The 24,101-nt window shown below is 42.5% G+C and overlaps 1 non-coding gene across 1 annotated transcript; it reads left to right on the top strand.

Annotated features, from left to right (window-relative positions):
• Positions 1-17,159: 17,159 nt before the first annotated feature.
• Positions 17,160-17,233, top strand: Trnae-cuc. The gene has a single exon. It is a non-coding gene; the product is annotated as a tRNA-Glu (tRNA).
• Positions 17,234-24,101: the final 6,868 nt, after the last annotated feature.

Here is a 24,101-nt window from a genome sequence, read left to right as displayed (position 1 = left end):
GTGGAAAATTATCTGATCTTAACTCCGCCTTTTATGACCTTCAAATCTCTCAAGGAAGTTAACCATTTTCTTTTCTTTCTTTTTTTTTTGGGGGGGCGGGGTGGGAATAAATTCATAATAGTTTTACAGAATATATCACAAAGCCTCGGGAGTAAACTTGTAAAATAATTAAGCAAGAGAGAAAGAGAGAGATGGGCAGGTCTCCCATCCCCTCCAGGAGACTTGGGTTTGAAGCTATCAAAAGATCACAGCGTTTAAACTTTAACTTGGAGTAAAAGTTTGCAAATAATCTCACGTCTTCTGGAGTATTAAGAATTACTCCCAGGAATTGTTGGAGGCTGTTGTGGTCTGTTAGTGAGAGAGGTTAGAGGTTGTTGTGGTACAGTTAGAGACACAAATATAGGTCCAGGTATAGATACAAGTACAGTTACAGACATAAGTGAAGCTTCAGGTACAGATACAAATACAGGTACAGATACAAGTGAAGAGATTTAAACACAAGTCAGGGATAAGAAGATCGGCTCATTGATATTCTAAACCAGATTAGTAGCGACTTTCGATGACCTGCGAGCATTAATAATTCGTTAACGAGAAAATAATTGTGTTTTTTAACGTCCAGGGCCGTACATTATTTCTGTCCCAAGAGATCGAAGGAGTTTAATTTTGTCTGTCTGTCTGCCTGTCTGTCTGTCTGTGAATTCAAAATCATCGAAGTGGGTTTGTTTAATATTTTGTTATGATGGTTTGATGTAAAGGCGCTAGTTCAGGTGAAAATATCTACCAATTTATCACTCCAAATTACACATTTCAGAGCGCACATCCTTCTCCCCCTCCCACACTCACACATTTATCCCTCCTAAACATTTTAAAATATGAGGTGAATAACATATCACAGACAGTTTTTCTCTTATTTTCGTTCAATTATTTCACACTTGATAACCACCAATCGACGTAACTGCCGGCAAGAATAACCAAGGAATCTAGCCACTATGATATGCGTCCGTAAGATCTATTCTGCCTTATCCAGGTGTGAGTGAGATGGGATAGTTGGCCTCTGGTGTGTACAGATGCTCGGAGTGTCAATATATTGGTTGTGGAGTGACCGGTGGAAGATCCAGGGAGGCGTGTTGCTGGTGTAGCTATATGGACTCCAAAGGTCATCTGTGTGTGTGTGTGTGTGTGTGTGTGTGTGTGTGTGTGTGTGTGTGTGTGTGTGTGTGTGTAATTCTCCATATATCATTTTATTTCGAATCTTCTAACCGTTAAAATATGTAAGGCGGATGCGAAGAAGGTCATAGTAAAAACTTTGAATAATTGTCTTCGTTATTAACTAAATTAACTGAAATAATCTTTGCGTAAATTAATGATAGTATCATTATATTGTGATGGTATTAAAGGCACAACTTTGTCCTTGTTTGGCTAAAGCGACAATGGAATGTTGAGTCTTAACCAAAAGACTCTTCCTGTTAACTGTGGTATAATGTTTGTGTATTAAACCCTAAGGCGAAATGATGGACTCAGTGGTATAGTATTTAGAAACAAAAAATAATTGCTATAAAACTTATTGCCAAAATATATGGACTAGGAATAATTAGGTAATTCAGTACATACTTTATGAGATAAACGAACTTATTGCAGTAATATAAAAATGTCATAGAACATATATATATATATATATATATATATATATATATATATATATATATATATATATATATATATATATATATATATATATATATATATATATATATATATATATATATATATATACATATATATATAAAGTCAAATTCAAGATAAAATAATTATCTCAAAATAAATAGCTAAATGTTATCAAAAATATATACCAAATAAGATAAATATTGATGTTCAAGAGGGAAAAATAAGATGAAATTAATTAGTTAAAACTTGCATATTAAAAAAAAATATTAATAATATTAAAAAAAAATCCAAGGGGAAATAATTAGAGGCGAGCCAGATCCTCTCATGAAAATATAATGGAGGGACCTGAGCTGCCAGCCAGTCATAACTATTGCTACAAAAACCTGAGATATATATACAAGAGAGAAAGAGTGTCATGTCTCTTGATTAATGAGATTTAATGAGGTTTTCGCTGTGTAAAGACGACGGCCTGGCCACTGGTAAAGGGCGGGTCGGCGGTAATGCTGGAGGGTCCGTGTGTACCCGAGGGCTAGTGGATAATGGTATAGGTAGAACTCCCTTCTTAGTTTCATGACAATATTATTCCCCCATTTAAAAAGAGTAAAATTTTGATAAATTTACTTCTAAATTAGAACAGGAAGCGAGTTTGTTTATGATTTAGCTTCGATTCCCAACAGATATCACGAAAATCTTAAAAATGGGTAACTTATTTTCAGATCTATTGATATATTCCAGGATATAGCAACATCCACTAGCCAAGTTATATCGATATATCTATTATGTAGGGGTAATAAAAATCATATTTCACCATCAAATAATAACTTTCTCTCTTCACGCCTGAGATTTATGGCAGCCTGGTGAAGGTCATTAGAAGTTTCACGTCAATAAGATACGACGAATTTCAGCCTCGTGGAAAAGTATTTCGAACACCTGGTGGCTGGTCGGTCAATATTTAATTAACTGTTCCTTTACCTTTTAATAACGGTATGGAGGGTTGGGAGGAGGGCCGAGTAAGATGGTTAGTAATTGAAAATTAAGCTGAAAATATGATTCATTATTATCAGAGTGATGTAGTAGTAACACACACACACACACACACACACACACACACACACACACACACACACACACACACACACTCGTCATTATCCACGGTCTATACTAACTCCCAGGAGTGTTGTCTCACATAGCCTGTCCCCAACCAATACACACGCGAGTATCTCCGCTCACTACACAGAACAAAACCAACACTAACGCCAACACACCACACCACCACACACACACACACACACACACACACACACACACACACACACACACACACACACACACCTCTTCAAACACTATGTTCCTTCCAGCAAATACACACACCTCTCTCTCTCTTCTCTCTCCACACGATGGTCTCCCTAATACTCACTCTATCAACACCCCGTACAGTCCATGCCCTTCAGTATTCCCTTAAGTACGACCTCCACTTCGCCCTTTAATACGACCTTGAGTACTACCTTTAACACCATTCTCTTCAACACTTCTTCCTACCACTCCCACATCCCTCACACTTCCTCCAACACTCTCTTCAACAATACTCCCTCACAATACTCCTTCCAACACTCCCTCCACCACTACCACCAACCCTTCCCCCCGACAGTGGCCCACTCAGTCAACACATTTAACCGATAAAAATAAGAGAGACCGATGTTATCAAGTCTGGGGCGCTGGTGGGGAGAGAGAGCGAGACGACGGAGAAAGAGAGAGACAGAGATAAACGCGCGGGAGAGAGAGAGACAGAGACAACAGAAAAAATATGGAGATAGAAAGAGCCAGAGAATGGCAGAAAAATGACAAATCGAGAGAGAGAGAGAGAGAGAGAGAGAGAGAGAGAGTAGGTATCCCACGTAAACACCTCAAATCCATGTTTTTAGTGAAAGGAGAGACATATCCACACACGTGATCCTCTGTTTGTATTGTCAAGATCACTGCCAAATCAATGTCATTAGCTTTACGTGTTACTGATGTAGGAAAACCAGGTGATATCTTTCTCTTTGGTATTTTTCCTTAGATATGGAACAAGATTGTGGTATTTCACAAGGGCCCAGGGTACTGACTTTACACGGTGACAATAACGTTAGATGCAGCGCTTGTGAAACCTCACTTGGATTACGCAGTTCAATTCTGGTCACCGTATTACAGAATGGATATAGAATCCTTGGAAAGAATTCAGAGGAGAATGACAAGACTAATCCCGGGCATTAGAAACCTTGAGTACAGAGACAGGTTAAAGCATCTTAATTTGCACTCCCTCGAGAGACGTAGAGTGAGGGGCGACCTGATAGAGGTGTATAAGTGGAAGGCAGGGCTAAACAAAGGGACATTACAAAGGTACTTCAAACTATCCAACCAGGAGCGAACTCGTAACAATGGTTTTAAATTAGACAAATTTAGATTTAGGCGTGAAATAGGTAAACACTGGTTTGGAAACAGAGTAGTGGATGAATGGAACAAGTTACCAAATATCATCAACTCGAATACACTTGATAGCTTCAAACATAGGTTGGATGGATATATGAGCAATAGGGGTTCGGTGTAAATGGTACAGCCAAGTATGGGCCAATAGGCCCGCTGCAGTTTCCTCCATTCTTGTGTTCTTATGTAGTGCCGTTAGGCTTGTAGTCCACCGGTACACAGTGGGTTTTGTCAATCACTGCTGGGCACTGGAGGTGAGAGGACGTCTGAGTTTGTCACTGGTGGATACCTTCTTAAATATGATTTAGTTGAGTATTATATATTCAGTGCTGCTCTATTATTGTGTAAAGTGTAGTCAATTGTGGTGTTGTAGAGTGTTTTATGGTTTATATACTGTGCACATATTACTTGTTTATTAAGGATGGAAACCTAGTACAGTTTAACCAGCAACAGACCACACACACCAGCAACAGACCACACACACCAGCAACAGACCACACACACCAGCAACAGACCACACACACCAGCAACAGACCACACACCAGCAACAGACTACACACTGCAGCAACAGCCCTGGCACACACCAGCAACAGACTACACACCAGCAACAGACCACACACACCAGCAACAGACCACACACACCAGCAACAGACCACACACACCAAAGCAACAGACTACACACACCAGCAACAGACCACACACACCAGCAACAGACCACACACACCAGCAACAGACCACACACACCAGCAACAGACCACACACACCAGCACACCACACACACCAGCAACAGACCACACACACCAGCAACAGACCACACACACCAGCAACAGACCACACACACCAACAACAGACCACACACACCAGCAACAGACTACACACACCAACAACAGACCACACACACCAGCAACAGACCACACACCAACAACAGACCACACACACCAGCAACAGACACACACACCAGCAACAGACCACACACACCAACAACAGACCACACACCAGCAACAGACCACACACACCAGCAACAGACCACACACCAAAGCAACAGACCACACACACCAGCAACAGACCACACACCAGCAACAGACCACACACCAGCAACAGACCACACACACCAGCAACAGACCACACACCAGCAACAGACTACACACACCAGCAACAGACCACACACCAGCAACAGACTACACACACCAACAACAGACCACACACACCAGCAACAGACCACACACACCAGCAACAGACCACACCAGCAACAGACCACACACCAGCAACAGACCACACACACCAGCAACAGACCACACACCAGCAACAGACTACACACACACCAACAACAGACCACACACCAGCAACAGAGACCACACACCAGCAACAGACCACACCAGCAACAGACTACACACCAACAACAGACCACACACACCAGCAACAGAGACTACAATACCACCAGCAACAGACTACACACACCAGCAACAGACCACACACCAGCAACAGACCACACACACCAGCAACAGACCACACACACACCAGCAACAGACCACACACACACCAGCAACAGACCACACACCAGCAACAGACTACACACACCAACAACAGACCACACACCAGCAACAGACCACACACACCAGCAACAGACCACACACACCAGCAACAGACCACACACACCAGCAACAGACCACACACCAGCAACAGACCACACACCAGCAACAGACCACACACACCAGCAACAGACCACACACACCAGCAACAGACCACACACACCAGCAACAGACCACAATAATACCCAGCAACAGACCACACACACCAGCAACAGACCACACACACCAGCAACAGACCACACACCAGCAACAGACTACACACACCAGCAAACAGACCACACACACCAGCAAACAGACCACACACCAGCAACAGACTACACACACACCAACAACAGACCACACACCAGCAACAGACTACACACACCAGCAACAGACCACACACACCAGCAACAGACCACACACACCAGCAACAGACCACACACCAGCAACAGACCACACACCAACAACAGACCACACACACCAACAACAGACCACACACCAGCAACAGATCACACACCAGCAACAGACTACACACACCAACAACAGACCACACACACCAGCAACAGACCACACACACCAACAACAGACCACACACCAGCAACAGACTACACACACCAACAACAGACCACACACCAGCAACAGACCACACACCAACAAACAGACCACACACCAACAGACCACACACACCAGCAACAGACTACACACCAACAACAGACCACACACACACCAGCAACAGACCACACACACCAGCAACAGACCACACACACCAAAGCCAGACCACACACACCAACAACAGACCACACACACCAGCAACAGACCACACACACACCAACAACAGACCACACACCAGCAACAGACCACACACCAACAACAGACCACACACCAGCAACAGACCACACACCAGCAAATACAGACCACACACACCAGCAACAGACCACACACCAACAACAGACCACACACCAGCAACAGACCACACACCAACAACAGACCACACACACCAGCAACAGACCACACACACCAGCAACAGACCACACACCAGCAAACACACACCAACAACACCACACACCAGCAAATGACCACACACCAAAGCAACAGACTACACACCAACAACAGACCACACACCAGCAACAGACCACACACACCAGCAACAGACCACACACACACCAAGCAACAGACCACACACACCAACAACAGACCACACACACACCAGCAACAGACCACACACACCAACAACAGACCACACACCAGCAACAGACTACACACACCAAACAACAGACCACACACACCAGCAACAGACCACACACCAACAACAGACCACACACCAGCAACAGAGACCACACACCAGCAACAGACTACACACACCAACAACAGACCACACACCAGCAACAGACCAATAATAACAGCAACAGACCAGCTACACACCAGCAACAGACTACACACACCAACAACAGACCACACCAGCAACAGACCACACACACCAACAACAGACCACACACACCAGCAACAGCACACACCAGCAACAGACCACACACACCAGCAACAGAGACCACACACACCAGCAACAGACCACACACCAGCAACAGACCACACACCAACAACAGACCACACACACCAGCAACAGACTACACACACCAGCAACAGACCACACACCAGCAACAGACCACACACCAGCAACAGACTACACACACCAACAACAGACCACACACACCAGCAACAGACCACACACACCAGCAACAGACCACACACACCAAAGCAACACAGACCACACACCAGCAACAGACTACACACACCAACAACAGGACCACACACACCAGCAACAGACCACACACACCAGCAACAGACCACACACCAGCAACAGACTACACAACACCAACAACAGACCACACACACCAGCAACAGACCACACACCAGCAACAGACCACTACTAACACACCAGCAACAGACCACACACCAGCAACAGACTACACACACCAACAACAGACCACACACCAGCAACAGACCACACACCACAACAGACCACACACACCAGCAACAGACCACACACACCAGCAACAGACTACACACACCAGCAACAGACCACACACACCAGCAACAGACCACACACCAGCAACAGACTACACACACCAACAACAGACCACACACCAGCAACAGACTACACACACCAACAACAGACCACACACCAGCAACAGACCACACACCAGCAACAGACCACACACACCAGCAACAGACTACACACACCAACAACAGACCACACACCAGCAACAGACCACACACACCAACAACAGACCACACACCAGCAACAGACCACACACCAGCAACAGACCACACACACCAGCAACAGACCACACACACCAGCAACAGACTACACACCAGCAACAGACCACACACACCAGCAACAGACCACACACACCAGCAACAGACCACACACCAGCAACAGACCACACACCAGCAACAGACCACACACACCAAAGCAACAGACCACACACACCAGCAACAGACTACACACACCAGCAACAGACCACACACACCAGCAACAGACCACACACCAGCAACAGACTACACACAACCAACAACAGACCACACACCAGCAACAGACCACACACACCACCAACAACAGACCACACACACCAGCAACAGACCACACACCAGCAACAGACCACACACACCAGCAACAGACCACACACACCAGCAACAGACTACACACCAGCAACAGACCACACACACCAGCAACAGACCACACACCAGCAACAGACTACACACACCAGCAACAGACTACACACCAGCAACAGACCTACACACACCAGCAACAGACCACACCAGCAACAACAGACCACACACCAGCAACAGACCACACACACCAACAACAGACCACACACACCAGCAACAGACTACACACACCAGCAAATAACAGACCACACACACCAGCAACAGACCACACACACCAGCAACAGACCACACACCAGCAACAGACTACACACACCAGCAACAGACTACACACACCAGCAACAGACCACACACACCAGCAAATAGACCACACACACACACACCAGCAACAGACCACACACCAGCAACACCACACACCAGCAACAGACCACACACCAGCAACAGACCACACACACCAGCAACAGACTACACACACCAGCAACAGACTACACACACACCAGCACAGACCACACACCAGCAACAGACCACACCAGCAACAGACCACACACACCAGCAACAGACCACACAATTGTTAAACAGACCACACACACCAGCAACAGACCACACCAGCAACAGACCACACACCAGCAACAGACTGCACACACCAACAACAGACCACACACACACCAGCAACAGACCACACAATTCAAAGCAACAGACTACTAATACCCAACAACAGACCACACACACCAGCAACAGACTACACACACCAACAACAGACCACACACACCAACAACAACAGACCACACACACCAGCAACAGACCACACACCAGCAACAGACCACACACCAGCAACAGACCACACACCAGCAACAGACTACACACACCAGCAACAGACCACACACACCAGCAACAGACTACACACACCAGCAACAGACCACACACCAGCAACAGACCACACACACCAGCAACAGACCACACACACCAGCAACAGACCACACACCAGCAACAGACCACACACCAGCAACAGACTACACACACCAACAACAGACTACACACACCAGCAACAGACCACACACACCAGCAACAGACCACACACCAGCAACAGACCACACACACCAGCAACAGACCACACACACCAGCAACAGACCACACACACCAGCAACAGACCACACACACCAGCAACAGACTACACACACCAGCAACAGACCACACACCAGCAACAGACCACACACACCAGCAACAGACACACACACCAGCAACAGACTACACACACCAACAACAGACCACACACACCAGCAACAGACCACACCAGCAACAGACCACACACTACCACCAGCAACAGACCACACACACCAGCAACAGACCACACACACCAGCAACAGACCACACACCAGCAACAGACCACACACACCAGCAACAGACCACACACACCAGCAACAGACCACACACACCAACAACAGACCACACACACCAGCAACAGACTACACACCAGCAACAGACCACACACACCAAAGCAACAGACCACACACCAGCAACAGACCACACACACCAGCAACAGACCACACACCAGCAACAGACCACACACACCAACAACAGACCACACACCAGCAACAGACACACACACACCAACAACAGACCACACACACACCAGCAACAGACTACACACACCAACAACAGACCACACACACCCAGCAACAGACCACACACCAGCAACAGACCACACACACCAGCAACAGACCACACACACCAACAACAGACTACACACCAAAAGAACAGACCACACACACCAGCAACAGACCACACACACTGTCGAACAGACCACACACACTCAGCAACAGACCACACACCAGCACAGACCACACACACACCAGCAACAGACCACACACCAGCAACAGACCACACACACCAGCAACAGACCACACACACCAGCAACAGACCACACACCAGCAACAGACCACACACACCAGCAACAGACCACACACCAGCAAACAGACCACACACACACCAGCAACAGACCACACACCAGCAACAGACCACACACACACCAGCAACAGACCACACACAACAGCAACAGACCACACCAGCAACAGACCTACAGCGCTATTCTTTTTATTGTTAAATATTCAACTGACAGCAGCGTGCAATCGTGTGCAGTCCGAATTTTTACTGTTGAAACTTCACTCCATGTTACCACTAGTGTCTCTGGGGACTGATGACAGGTGGAGGAGGAGAGTGAGAGAAGGAGAAGGAGATAAAAAGGGAAAATAGATCAATTTTTTTAGAGTTGTATAAAGGGAAAGAGTGAGTTGAATTAGGGGAAGAGGATAGATAAACGAGCGAATAATTTGGATGTATAAAATTATTTAGAAAGGGGAGAGAGAGAGAGAGAGAGAGAGAGAGTAAAGAAAATTAGAGTTAAAGAGAAACAGGAAGAAAAAACGAGAGAAATAGATTGTGATGAAATATGAAACAAAGAATGAAAATAGAAAAGACCAGAGACAGCGAATGAAGGAAAATAATTAGAAGATTAAAGATTAACATCGTTAATGAAAAGAAAAGACTTACCATAAGATTAGTATTTTATTTAACATATTAGTCATTTAGTTAAAGACAAAAAATAAAAATAAACTTGTGACATTTGGCAGAAGGAACCGGGAAAACTAATCTACTACTTATTTTAGTTTTAACGAAACATTTCCCTCCCAACGTAATCAATGTTTGGTTAAGAAAAAAATGTTGGGGCAAAAATAAATTGATTTTTCTTGTAATTACGTCTATTTTTTGGGGTAGTGTGTGTGTGTGTGTGTGTGTGTGTGTGTGTGTGTGTGTGTGTGTGTGTGTGTGTGTGTGTGTGTGTGTTTAGTAACGATATCACACAGGCTTGATTGAGAAGAAAGAAGGGGGTAAGGGGGGAGAGTGAGCACAGTTGTGGTGAGGAGGGTAAGTCTTCAGCAGTAATAGAGAGACAAGTCTTTGAGGACGAGTTTTTAGTTGTGTGAAGACTCCATAACCAACCCCTTCGTCCTCTCTCCCTCCCTCTCTTCTTTCCGCCCTCCCTCCCTCCATCCCACCGACGATATCTGAGAAAACGAAACGCCGAAGCAATTTATCTGTGTTCTCGGGCGATATTGGCAATCAAGAGACAGTAGGTCGACAACACCCAAACTGAGTGCCGTAATACCCGGGCGAAGAGAGGAGCTGCTGCCTCAGCCTCACTCTCCACCCGGGTAAATATTGACTCGGAAACAGAAGCCCGAGAATATTGTTGTCTCTCTTCTCTTCCTGTGGGTAGATTAGGTGGTGGAGTGGTTATCGCTCTTAACGTCGTAGCTCATTGGTCACTGGTTCGAATTTGTATTGAAGAGGTAATGTATGAATGACAGTACGGTGTTTGTCTATAGAAGTTGTGTAATTATTATATTGGTAGATACAGTACGTGTCACAAGAGAGGGTAGAGGTATCGTCTCTCGACCCAGGTGTGGTGTATGAAGTGTACACCCTGGGTTAACTTGTGCCTCTCAGTCATGTATTAGGCAGTGTTTAAATCTCTTTCTTCCTGGTGACAGAGAGTGTTGAGATAATATTTAATGTCAGTGTGTTTAAGAAATATTAATTTGAATAATGACAAAGTTTTCTACACCTTATATATGTTTAGACAATGTATTGAACTGACATATTTTAAGATTTTCGTCTTTTAGTATTTTAGTATTTTATATTGAGATTTTCCCGATTGTCCGTCAATAATAACATTTATTGTTCTGCCCATCCTATCTGCTAAGAGACCAAAATCTACCTTCAGTGTGTTCATCCCAGTGTTAAGAAGTCCGCCTCTTACTAATGACATTGAGTTTTCTCAGAGGTCTTGACGGCTGCTCTTTTCACAGAAATAGTTCAGTAAACACGATGAGTGATGGAGGCCTCGCGTGCTGGACGGCCACGCTTACTCTCATTCCTCGTCGACGCTTCTCCAGAATTAAATTAGCACTTCTTATTTCTTCTTCGCATGTTTATATGTCCGACCGCAGTGCGTCACCCTAGTTACTTCTCGTGTTGAGCCACATCAGCTTGTCTGCTTACATAGTGTGCTGGTTGATGGCTCTTAACGTGTTACTGACTAGCTGAGACATATAATTTACTCTTCGTGTACAAGATACACATTTTCTGCCTCTTGTATATTCCTGACGTGTTTACATACCAACTTGTCGGCTTCTTAGTGTGTAAGATGATATGTTTTGTGCAACAAGATTCTCGTACGATAAAGATCCCGCCTACTTCTCTGCCTGCTTACTGAATATTATTGAACCCCGGAGTCTACAGTCCATGTCCGCTGTAACGGGGTAACCTGTTTCCTAAACCTTATTCCTCTGTGGGAATTATTACATCAACATATTTTCGTTACTAGTTCATTAGATCTTAACACCTGTATGATTTTGTGGTTTTGACGGTAATTAGTATGTATATAGGTATGTATATATGTGTTCAGAAGCATAAAGGGCTGACAATATATCACCTGTGGGACGACAAATAAGTCACCTCACAACCTCGGTAATGAACATGCAAATCACTTTCTTATATTTAACATTCATCTTTATGTCGTCTGTGTCTCGCAATTGTGTGGTTTTTGTCAGTCAGCAGCCTGAGTGTTGTGTTGTGTTGTGTTGTGTTGTGTTGTGTTGTGTTGTGTTGTGTTGTGTTGTGGTGTGTGTGTGTGTGTGTGTGTGTGTGACTAAGGCGCGGTTTACATCTGGAGACCAAAAAGGTATCAGAAGTAAAACCTGTATCATTTACAACTACAACTTGTCATATTATTAAAATTACAACATGTCGAGTTATTTTTCATTCTATCAACAAATCCAAACTCAGGAATGTAAATCAGTGTTGTGAACATGTTTGACTTGGTAAATGTAGTCAAATATACTGACAGACAATGCGTCCCTGACGCATACAATGTAAATAAATATATATATATATATATATATATATATATATATATATATATATATATATATATTTATAATATATATAATCCCGGCTGCTTACTGTATACTGAGTCACTCTGAGTACGAACATGTGGGAGTTGTTGAGCCAAACACCAGAGAGGAGACAATGAGGGATACACAAACTCAGTCAACCATTCAAACAAAACCTGGCACCTTCCTATGGGTGGCACCATTCCTTACACACACACACACACCACCTTTCCGGTCAGTGGTTCCTGGCACCTTCCTACGGATGGCACCATTCCCATCCCAGACACGATATTTTTTGTATGCCTCTCCTGGTCCGTCATTCTCGGCTTTCACTTGTCTCCGTCGGAGTAGCAATCGTTCCTCACTTTCCAGACTGGCAGGGTCCGATTGTCACCCAGAATGGTTTAGGCCCAAGTTAACAGTCCGGGTCAGCAATTGGTGAGCCCCATCTTGACCACATTACTAGATCACTTCCATCATTACACGAGAACAAGATGTCTGACACAATCAGTCAAGAATATGTTTTAAGATCTTGTCAATTTTCAGTCTTTAATTCATTGTTTATATTAAAGCAACAACAACAACACTCACTTCATAAACCTTAAACATTAATAATAAAATTACTTATAAAACACTAGATTTTTTATCTTATCATTAATGTTATGCTTATTCACAGTTAAATGTTTCATTCCTTAGTGTCAGAATTATACATGATGGCAATAAATTATGTCCCAGTACTTGGTAACATTTGGAAAGTCACATACATGATTGTGGAGACATTAAAATACAACAACAATTGTCATCAACTGCTGATCACAACAAACAACTATAACTATAACTCCTGCAAAGTGCAATTCCGATTTCCAGTAACTTACACGACAGACAAATACAGATGTAGTTGTGACCCAACCAAATAAACCTGACAGTGACTAAATCAACACAGCGGTGAACCAAGGTATGGACAAACACATATTTTCCTCACACGCGGAAAACATCTGTCAGTCAGGTCAGGCGAGGCGAGGGCGAAAACATTCCTCACCCATGGAAAACATCTATCAATCAGATTAGGAGAGACGGGAGGAAAAAATCATCCCTCACGCCCGGAAATCATCCATCAGTCAAGTTAGGAATGGCGGGCAATGGGCTGACTGAAGGCAGCTGGTGAGATATTATGAGAAAATGTTTTTGCCAGCCGGTTTTGAATGGCAGATGCATTTCACTCCATCTGACATTTTGAATTAAGAAGAAAAACATTTTTCTTCCCTTTTCATGAGACGTCTTTTCAGTGGGTTATAAACGTCTTCCTCAGGTGACTCCAGATTACCTGAAACGTTTTCTCTTTAAACCACTTTTCTACGGTGGCCTCCCCCTCCCCTTTATGATGACTTAACCCCTTGAGTATGATGCCATCCCCTCCCCTTTATGATGACTTAACCCCTTGAGTACAGTCCTCCTTTAGGTTTAACGCCAGGTATGATGCATCCCTCCATTTATGATGACAACGCTTGGTACGGTTACCTTTTTATCTCATGATTGTAACCGCGAGTACAGTGAATTATCCCTCAAAGTACAATGCCAATCCCCGAGTGTGATGATTTAACGCCGTAAATATGATGTCAACCCTTGAGTACGACGTCAGAACCCATGAGTACTATGAATTTATCCCACTGATTACTATGTCAAACCCCCGTAGTACGACGACTTAGCTTGAGCACAATATCAAACCTCCTGAGTACAATGAATTTAGCCTTTTGAGTAAGATATCTTAACCCCTTAAGTAGAGTAACTTAACCCCGTGAATACGATGTCTAAAACATACATTTGTAAATCTCTATCATCTATTACACATTCTCTTCTCTTTCTCTCTTCCTCATTCTCCTTCTTCTCCTTTATCCAATTCATTCCTTTCCGTTTAGCATTATCTATAGTAATCCTCTTTCTTCTTCGCATGTCTTTATCTACTGTCTTATATCGCCTCTCCTATTCATCTCCCCCATTCCATTATACCTCTCCTGCCATCCCTTTCTACTTTGTCCTTTGTGTTTTAATTAAATTTCCCGTCTCCTTAAATCACTTCAAAGGCGCCTGTGAGGAATTGCACGATGTGTATCTTGTGTGTAATATTAATAATTATAATAATAATAATAATAATAATAATAATAATAATAATAATTAACAATGTTGTTGAGAGAGACTTGCAACCAAGGGCTGAAAATACACAATGAACTGAAATGATGTAAATTAAATAAAGAGATATTTGTGAGTGCGTCATTTAACTTAAGCTTTCATTACAAAAATACGAGGAAACATGTGGTGAAGGTTCAATTTAACTGGAATCTGATACTTTTAACAGTGGTTGGACAGGTGCTGGTGTTAGCCCTGATGCTGCTGTGTTGTACAGCTGGATGATCACAGGGTGGTGTTGGCCTCCTTGCTGCAGCTGTGGTGTTGTACAGTTGAACAAATACAGGGTGTTGTCGGTCTCCTTGAGGCAGTGAACACTGTTACAACCTTCACACCCTCATTGTAGACTCACTAGAGGGTGTACTGTATAGTCAGCCCATAGGCCCATTATATCAGAGGAGACTGAAATAACAGCTTCTGTTAACAGAGAGATTAAATGTTAAACACAGACCCTTACCTAACTTCTGGCTAACAATCTCCTGACAGCTGACAGGTGTTTATTTTAATACCATTGTTCCCATTAAAACTGTTTTAATCAAAACACAGCTTTAAACAATACAACAAAATATATTTAACAACAAAATATAATAAATATGTGCTCTCCATCCATGCACATACATAAAGGCCACAAATCCATTCACTCAAAATAATGTTATCTCCACCAAATACAATGCTCTCTCTCTCTCTCTCTCTCTCTCTCTCTCTCTCTCTCTCTCTCTCTCTCTCTCTCTCTCCTCTCTCTCTCTCTCTCTCTCTCTCTCTCTCTCTCTCTCTCTCTCTCTCTCTCTCTCTCTCTCTCTCTCTCTCTCTCCAGCAATCAAAAAGAAAAAGTATAGTTCACATGTTACAAGAAAAACATTTTATAAGAAATTCTCAAACTTTTTAACTCTCGCTGGAGACTCAAGTTTGCACATTAAATTGACGACGAGTAAAACGTGAGCGTAATTTAGACTGGTTTTTGCAAAGTGAATATTACAGAGCTCGTTGTCTCATGGATGACTATTGTGCCTCTTAAATAAACTGTGTGTGTGTGTGTGTGTGTGTAAAGGATAATTTTGACACACTCCATCTCCCTAAACGTCCTCCTAAGGCCACAAAGTGAACTAATAACCTACCACACCTCTTCACCAAGTAAGGAAGCTGTTTAAAAAAAACAATAATGATCAACAAATCGCCAATATTAGTTGAGTCTTGCCCACAATTGAACTTGTCCGATCACTTGTGAAATCCATAATTTCTGCCAAGCTTCAAGTAGGTCCATACACTCTTTTATAAATTATCGTGTTGACAGCAAGGACACTACACGGACGCGACGGACCAGCAACACCATATTGTCCCATACCTCACCTGGTGACACAGTTAGAAAGACGCAAATTATGCATCTATTTTTTTATTTTTCGAATTTTAGTTTAATGTCTGTAAGATTGTGATTCGAATTATTATTATATTTTTGTTTTTGCAACACAACGCATGAATATATATTAAATAATTTACATAATATTCTTCACATATTAAATTTTTTAGCAGAATTTTACAAGTAATATCAAAAGCATAGAAGAGATATTAAAGTAACCAAAAGCAGTATAGCCATACCTTCCCTAATACATGCCTTCCCCTTACCTGGTCACAGAATATACATAGAGATATGTATGCATTTATGTGGCGACCTGTGGTGCAATGGTCATCATGCTCGCCTCTCAAGCGAGTGGACCCGGGTTCGATCCCCGGGCAGGGTGAAATTATGGGCAGTAATTGGGAACCTGGATGTTAATCGATTTGCGGATCGTGTTCCGGGGTAATGGTTAGGCAGTGCAGTTAACGAGTTGTCCGGTCTTCTCGGACTATTCCTTGACACTGGGTCATGCAACTCATTGTGGTGGTTTTGTTGGCGACAGCTTCTACACCTTAAACAAATTCACGCCTAAGTGGCCCTTGGGCCGGCCATCCTCGCTACACGAGGGGCAACCATTATTATTATGTATGTATCTAATATACTATAGGAATAGCCGTGTGTGTGTCTGTTCTGGGCAGCCGAAACGGCACAATCGTTTTTCATCAAACTTGGTGGAAAAATCGCAAAAAATTTGTAGAGTGGAACAAACCTGGTCCCATGTCGATGGTTTCTTTAGGGAGGCATTAATTAACCATTTTGTCACTGTACGCTGTCAGCCGGACGGCGGTTGCGCCCTAGCCAAGCACGAGCGTTCAAACTTTCACCCGGCACGAAGGGCCCACGTTCGCTTGTGTATAAGACTATTTATCTTCACTACATAGATTCTTGTTTATATGCATGTTTGCATGTGCTTGTTTTTATGGGTATGTGTGTTTGTATTTGTTTTTGCATATTATTATCTACAGTAGGATACATATGTTTAGTTACCAACGAAAGGTAGATACTGTAAGTTGCTCTCTCTCTCTGAAGCAAACCAGAAAAAAGGAGAAAAATATTCCTTGCTAAAAGTTTTGTCTTGTTTTGCCTACCCGTGGAATTAGCGTCCTTCTGGTGTGGTTCCAGGAACACACAAGTTTTGATGAGTTATTTTCATTGTGCGCCACTAGGGAGGTCGGCAACCATTAACACGTACAAAAGGAAATAATTGTGTGTAAATGAAGAAGAAGAGTTATTTCTGGGGCTAGAGACTTAAGGGTAATAAAACTAGGGTTGTAATCATTAGGAGCTAATGACTGGGTTCCTTGTGACAGGGATAGTGTACTAATTAGTGTATTGTTGTGTGTGTTGTGTTATATTGTTTGTGAATTATTATATACATGGATTTTCACCTAACTATAGATATACGTTGACGTCATAATGCTACAACCGTGCAAAGGTCTTTTAAACGCGCCCCAAGATCAGTAATTACACTTGACCATCAACAGTTAAAATTACATCCCGTGTGGTAATGTTAATTTCGTCTTGCTGTACAACAGTTTGGGGCGGGACGACTGGCAGTCCTTTTGTGTCTGATCATCATCCCTGCCAGGCGCGCTTCACACCCAAGCACCACCTTCAAGCACCTCTTAGATACATTTCCCTATATATTAAAGTAAAATATATTACATTAGAATAAAGGAGAGATATAATTGAACCATTTTGGTGATTATATATTTAGATAAGTGCTTGGACACATTCTGATATGTCCAAATATATACTATCAACGTGAGCATTTTCAGCATGATTTAAGCAAGTGCAACATTAGCGCAAAGAGGATCATAGACTAATCCTCAGCTTACGTTACAAACACAGCATCGTAATGGTCCAAAACCCCGAGCCCCTCTATAACAACATCGCTTCATCATGCAGTACAAACCTATATAGAAAAAGTGATGGAAAGCTAATTACACTGCGAGTATTTCATGTTCTTTGATAATCCATGTACAGTAACTTAAATGTTGGTGATCATTACGTTGTGCAGATATTTCTCATTTATGTTCATATTTGAGTAGATTTACTAACTAAGTGACTAGTGTTTTGTAAATTAGTTAAATATTTTGTTGAAAATTATTGAATTTTCACCATTGCAGTAATATTATTAGTAGAAGTAGTTTAAGTAATAACAGTAGTAGTAGTAGTAGTAGTAGTAGTTGTTGTTGTTGTTGTTGTTGTTGTTGTTGTTTTTGTGTTCTTTTCTCCCTGAAGTTTCATAAAATTCATGATGTTTTTCTGTTGTATTTTGTTTTTCAAAAACTTAAAGTTTGTTGTTTATTTTTCCAAAACCTTTTATTGTGAACATTTTGTTATATTAATATTTAATGAGGGTTTTTGTTATTGTTTGACTTTAATTAAATCACCTGTGGTGTGTGTCATCGTTGTGTGTATATGTAAAACTCTCTCTCTCTCTCAATATACTTCAGCTTCACGTCCTGTTCTCAATTTACTAATGCCAAGTGATAACATTTTTTTAATTGACAGATAAATTTTGTATTGTTAAATCAGTAAATGAGTTCCGGCCATGACCTCGTTATCTGAACACGCGGAAATGTCTATCGTGTAATGTTCTTGTGTAATGTACGGTATGTAATGCTTGTGTTATGTGTGTTTATGTAATGTGTAATACGTGTATAATATGCAGGATTGTTTTCATGTCTATACTTTGATCGTATATCGGTACGTGTAATATGTGTTTAATTCGTGTAGAATATGGCTGTGTAACACATGTGAAATATATTTAATACGTGTAACATGTCTGAAATGTGTGTAATGTGAGAGTAAAGTTTTTAGTATCTGTGGTTCTTACATGTCTGTGTCCATTCTTTCTGTGTACATTCACCTCTGTTTTAGTCTGTGCAACCACCACCAATGCTTGTCTGTACACCCACTGCATCTGCGCTAATCGGCGCAGCCATTCTGTCTGTACTTAGCTGTTCAGCCACCGTGTCTGTATCTGTACATCTGTTGTATCAAGGTAGTTTGCTGGTATTACCTGAGAGGATCTCTGTTAGGATTATGAACGGGGGAGATATTGCCATGGTAACCGGATGGAAGCGAGAGTGATGATGATGATGAGGTAATGCTGGTTCATGTGGGCATTAGACTGGCACAGCTACTTAGCATATTGCCAGTCTGTCTATTGTCCTGCTTAGATAGTAGCTTTGTGTTTATGGTCGTGTGTTGTTATGCTTAGGTAGGGGCCTTATGTTTATGGTCGTGTATTGCTATGCATAGTTAGGGGCCTGGTGTGTTTGACTGTGCTTAGTTAGTGGTCCCTGTGTTCACGGCATTAAGTTGGTGTAATGTTGGCTTACGTATTCTTGTTCGTATTTATATCATTACTACATTAATAAGTGCATAAAAATTAATACATGTCTATACAAGGAATCATCTAGTCTACTGTGTTTACATAATATGACTCAGACAAGGTCACAGATGATTATAAACATTATTAGAACGAATAACACACACACACACACACACACACACACACACACACACACACACACACACACACACACACGTTACATATATTATTTTTCTTTATCCATATCTTAATTAAAGTCACAACTAGACCATTAAGTCTTCCATCTCCACTCGTATTCTTATGGTCCACAATACAAGGCTCACCATGTAACTCACAAACAAAGGAGGCACAAAATTTACCAACAACACCCTGATCATTGGAAAGAAAATTGAGTTGCATTAGCGGATGAAACGAAAGAATTTTTTTGCAAGATTATCACTTTAGACAGGAAATAATACTAACATTGCCTTTCTCTCGATTGCAGAATACAAAAATGCGTGTCTTCAAGTGCATATTATCAGCGGTAATAATGGCGGCAGCATATCTAACACAGTTTATAGGTAAGTGTTAATTACTCAGAGTTTCAGATATAAAGAACTTGTGCCTTGTAATCAAGAGAGGGGAAGGTTCTCTCTCTCATCTACATCACGTCCAAATTTCTAAGCCAGGAATGGACCGCGAGCGTTTAAAAAATCATTTCGAGGTAGTTTATGCTCAGGGTGTGTATGTGGCGGCGTAGTAGTAATAATAGTAATTTAAAGTAAGTACATAGTCGGTGAGAAGCTCTAACAGGTATAATAAGTACTGTTACTATCACTATAAGTACTGTTAATTGGATGTTGTTGGTACTGTCACTTATTGTAAGCTTCTGCTATTATTACTACCACTGCTACCAGTATACGATGACTTCTATCATACAATTGCTTATTCTTCTCAGTACAAAGACAACTTTTGTGTTTGCTCTTTACTAATGCCGTTGTTCATCTCACAACCGTTGTTCTTTCAATGTCACTACTGGTGATTATACAGTATTTGTATAAATACAAATATTATTGATAGTTTCACCGTTACCACCCCCTAATACCACAACTACTGCTTCCTGACCTGCTGTGACCCCCATACTAACCTTCCTGGCCTGCTGTGACCCCCATACTAACCTTCTTGACCTACTGTGACCCATCACTAACACAAAACACAAACTATAGAACTCTCTTTGGTGATATCTGTAAAATTTAATTCACTCGGAACAATACTGAAGTTATGCCTTAAAAGTACATAATATCATTTACAGGAGTAACTTATTTAAAAGGTTATCCGGGGAGGCAATAGAAAGCGGTACATTTAGGCAACAATTCGTAACACTCTTTTCTTCGTCTTTTAAAATATGTGAGAAGTTTGCCACTAACTTTCAACGTGACTTCGACTGGGAAGCAGCAGCTCAAGAGGTCTTCGCTTGAGAGCTTGTGAAGTGACACGGGTTGGAGGAGGAGAGACAAATGGAGGGGAGAAGGAGGACCAGAAGAAGGAGGAGGAGTAGAAGATGAAAGATGAGAAAAAGAAGGAGAGAGACTATGAAGAGGAAAGCGAAAAAAGGAGGGAGCGGAGAGAGATAAGAAAGGGAAAGAAGAAGAATGGAGGAAGAATAAATGGAGAAAAGAAGAAGAGAGATAGGGATAGAGGAAACCGGACGGAACATTGCGAGAAAAAGAGAGTTGAAGAAGAGAGAAGAGAGAACCAAGAAAAATGTGAAAAAAGAGAAAGATAATACAAGAGGGAAGGATGAAATAGGAAGGAGGTGCAGGAGGGTGTAAGAGAGACGCCAGACATGGGGCTCGCCTCACCTCTCTGGTTGGGCAAGTTTTCAGAGTTTGTCATGTGGTCAAGACGGGTCCTCCAACAGCTGCAAGTATCGTTGTAACTCTTGGTGTTTGATGCCCGTGTACGATCTCCTTGGTTGTGTATGACCACACTTGTATCAGCTATGAACCAACACCTCAGGATAATTGAGTGATTTAGCTGATGTCTGTTTGTTGATGTTCCTTGAGTTACATGTTACCTCTGTCGTTAGTAATGGGACATTTACCTTTCCTGATGCACCCTTGTTGTGTAGGGAGGTAACACTGATACAAATTTATTGATATTATTAGGAAGAGTAGTAGTAGTAGTAGTAGTAGTAGTAGTAGTAGTAGTAGTAGTAGTAGTAGTAGTAGTAGTAGTATTAGTAGTCTATTCTGTCAGAGAATTAAAAAAAAAGTAGTTATAGCGCAGGAGGTGGGCGCTTCGAACTGATTAACTACGTTACCAATAAAGGCAAATGGTTTCAGACTCAATAAACAAGAATTTACAGATGCTAATGGTTTAAGGTACGGTAGGCCAGTAGAAGGTTTGCCCTCCCAATGCGTGTGTGGCTCTTCCTATGACGTCGATCAAGCCATGGTGTGCAAGAAAGGGGGGCTTCATATGCATGAGGCATGACGAAGTAAGGGATCTCACAGCAATATGTTGAAGGAAATCTGCCGTGATGTCAAGGTAGAACCGACCCTCTTTCCATTGGACGATAAGATTTTCCAACATAGGACTTCAAACACATCTAACAAAGCCCGTGTTGACGTCAGTGCTCGAGGATTCTGGACGAGGGGACAGAGAGCCTTCTTCGACATCAGGATTTTTTATCTCATGGCCGCATGTCACCGTAACCTAGCTCTTGATGCTGCACACAGGGGGAACGAGAACGACAAGATAAGGGAATACGGGGAGAGAATTCAGAACGTTGATCAGGCAGCTTCACTCATCTAGTTTTCACAACCTCTGGTGGGATGGAACCAAGTGCAAGATGCTTCTACGCCAGACTCCCGGAGGTGATATCCGAACAGAAGCAGCAGCCCAGAAGTTATGTTACAGCCTGGATGAGATGTCGACTGTCCTTCTCTCTCCTTCGGTCGGCTTTGCTCTGCCTCAGGGGAATGAGAGCATCGGCCCCAAAGCCGACAACAGTTGCAGATATTGACTATGAGGCTACAGTCACTGAATGCCGCATAGATCTGCAGCTCAACTAGGATAGCTACTTATGTATTAGGATATTTAATATTAAGGTAATAAAATGGTGGCGAAGGTATGGCTATTGGGGGAGGCTGGAGGCCATTTAAAAAATAAAGAAAAAAAGTCTCTGTAGTAGTTTAGGTCCAAACATGTTTATGTTCATCCATTCTTTGTATTCATTCAGTCACTGTACTCAATTCTGTTCCTTAATGAATTACGTAACCTAGCCCCTTAACACCCTGCCTCTCCACATTCCCTCTGAATGTTCTCCTTAAACATTCATTGAAAACCCGCTTGTCCATCCGCCTCCCTGTACGTGTCAGTCAACAGCCAAAAAGTACAACAGGAAATGAATCATAATGAATTTAGTAACGTTTTTTGTTTTACCCCTGAAAATACAACGTTGCCCCCTTGACACTTAAGGGAGAAGCGTGTCCATCTGCTAACTCGTTCACTCCGTCAGCTACCACTTGTACCCAATAAGACTTAACTTGGTCCTTCCGCTGATTGAACGACCTCGGTCCCACTAAACCGAGGGAGGTGGAGATTCGGCACCAATCACTGAGTGTCAATAAGATCGTGGATGTAATGGTGTTCGGTGAATCCTGCCACGTGTGGAATAAGAGTTCAGACAACAAGAGGAGGGTGTTGGATCCTGTTTGTCACAATGGCTGGGGAGTTTGATCTTGTCTACTAGATCCACATAGTAGCGCCTTCTCACCCCACCCTATAAAGAATCCCTGACAAACTCTTGTGCTGTAAGAGAGAGAGAGAGAGAGAGAGAGAGAGAGAGAGAGAGAGAGAGAGAGAGAGAGAGAGAGAGAGAGATC

Source organism: Homarus americanus, unplaced genomic scaffold, assembly GCF_018991925.1.
Source record: "Homarus americanus isolate GMGI-L3 unplaced genomic scaffold, GMGI_Hamer_2.0 scaffold19691, whole genome shotgun sequence".
Lineage (NCBI taxonomy): Eukaryota > Metazoa > Arthropoda > Malacostraca > Decapoda > Nephropidae > Homarus > Homarus americanus.
This window is presented reverse-complemented; position numbering and strand designations above follow the sequence as displayed.